Here is a 1739-nt window from a genome sequence, read left to right as displayed (position 1 = left end):
CGAAAAGCACACATGTAAACTCACCCATCACATGAGCAACTAAAAACCAGCAGTAGCTAGTGCCATGGTCCAGTGGACCCGGTCTAAGGTCCACGAGGCTGGCAGGCAAGCGAATCCTAAGACGCACACGCACACCCACACTGTCACACGCTTGACGCTCCCAACGCAAGGAGCTCAGCTCATTAATCCGCTGCCGCCCAGTATAAGCTCTCGCTGCGTCCCACCGCTTCCAAGTCAGCCAGCCGCCGCCGCCGTCTAGCTGAGCGCGGGAGTGGGGAGGGCCATGAAGCCGCCGGCCGCGAGCCCGGGCCGCGCGGAGAAGCCGCAGCTGCCGGCGCCGGCGCCGCCGGGGCTGGCGCGGCTGCTGCTCAGCAAGAGCCGCCGGGGCGGGCGGTCCCGCCGCGCGCCGGCCACGTCGCCCATGTTCGTGTCCCGCGGCCGGAGCCGCGCGGCGGACGGGGAGCCGTCGTCGCCCAAGGTGACGTGCATTGGCCAGGTGCGGATGCGCAAGGGGAAGAAAGGGAAGAAGGCGGCGGCCGCGCCGGAGAAGGGCGGCGCCAAGGGGTACTGCCGGTGCCTCAAGAAGGCGTTTTTGTGCGGCGGGCTGTTCGAGTTCGACTCCAGGAAGCGGAGGCAGAAAGCGCCGTCGCCGGAGGTGGAGAGGGCACGACGGTCGCCCTGGGTGTTCAGCAGCAGGGACGTGGCCGTCGCCGCCGCGCCCAAGGCCCGCGGATCCGAGGAGCGGGAGCCAGGGGGAGGGGCATGATGTCGACGACGATGAGGAGATGGTGGTGGGAGTGGGCGTCTTCGGATCGATCGGGAGGGAGGAGGGGGAGAAGATGGGGATCAGTGGCGATGGCGACAAGCAGGAGGAGGACGATGACAAGGAGGAGCGAGAGGCGCAGCTCGTGTCGTCGGCGACCACGACGCCGCCCAAGAACGCGCTCCTCCTGATGCGCTGCCGGTCAGCGCCGCAGAACCGCACGTCGCCGCTCACGTCCCGGTTCCCCGCCGCGGCGCCGGCGCCGGTGCCGTCGCCCTCGCCGACCAGGGACGCTCTCGCGGCGGTGGCGCTGGAGATCGCCGGTTCCCCGTCTCCGTCCCCGTCTCCCCGCAAGCCGGAGAAAGCGTCTCCAGCCCCCCGCAAGCCGTCCGCGGAGAAGGTGTTGTTGGCCGACGAGGACGGCGCGGAGAGGCAAGAAGTAGCGGTGGCCGCGCAGGAGCAGGACCCGGCCCCGCAGCTGATCGGGGGACAAGCAGAGGACGACGAGGAAGAAGACGACGACGAGTTCGAGGAGGAGGACGAGAGCATCCGGTGCTCGTCGGCGCGGCCGCTGGTGCTGCAGCGGTGCAAGTCGGAGCCGGCGAGGACCGCGGCCGCGAAGATGGCGGGCGGGGGACCCGTCGCTGACGCGACGAGCGCCGGGTGCTTCTGGGCCCACGGCGGGAGCAGCGGGCGGAGGCGGCACGCGCCGCCGCCGGGCGCCGGGGCGCCGGTGGCTTTGACCGGTCACTGAGGAGGAGATCGGGGGTGCGGTGGGACCCCCCGGCCCATCAGTATAATCGTTTTCGTTTTGTCTGTTGCTGTTAATTTGGTAGTAGAATATCGGTAAGCTGTGTCTTCCTTGATGCTACCTCCCCTCTATGCAAAAGATGCTCCTGCTGTACAAATATCTTCACTTGATTTTCATGCAAATTCCATCGCTCTTCTCTTGTCCTGGAGTACTATTAGCAGCTCA

At 67.6% G+C, this 1739-nt stretch overlaps 1 pseudogene; it reads left to right on the top strand.

Annotated features, from left to right (window-relative positions):
* LOC101774954 lies at window positions 1-1739 on the top strand (annotated as a pseudogene).

Source organism: Setaria italica, chromosome III (genome assembly GCF_000263155.2).
Source record: "Setaria italica strain Yugu1 chromosome III, Setaria_italica_v2.0, whole genome shotgun sequence".
NCBI classification, from domain to species: Eukaryota; Viridiplantae; Streptophyta; class Magnoliopsida; order Poales; family Poaceae; genus Setaria; species Setaria italica.
This window is presented reverse-complemented; position numbering and strand designations above follow the sequence as displayed.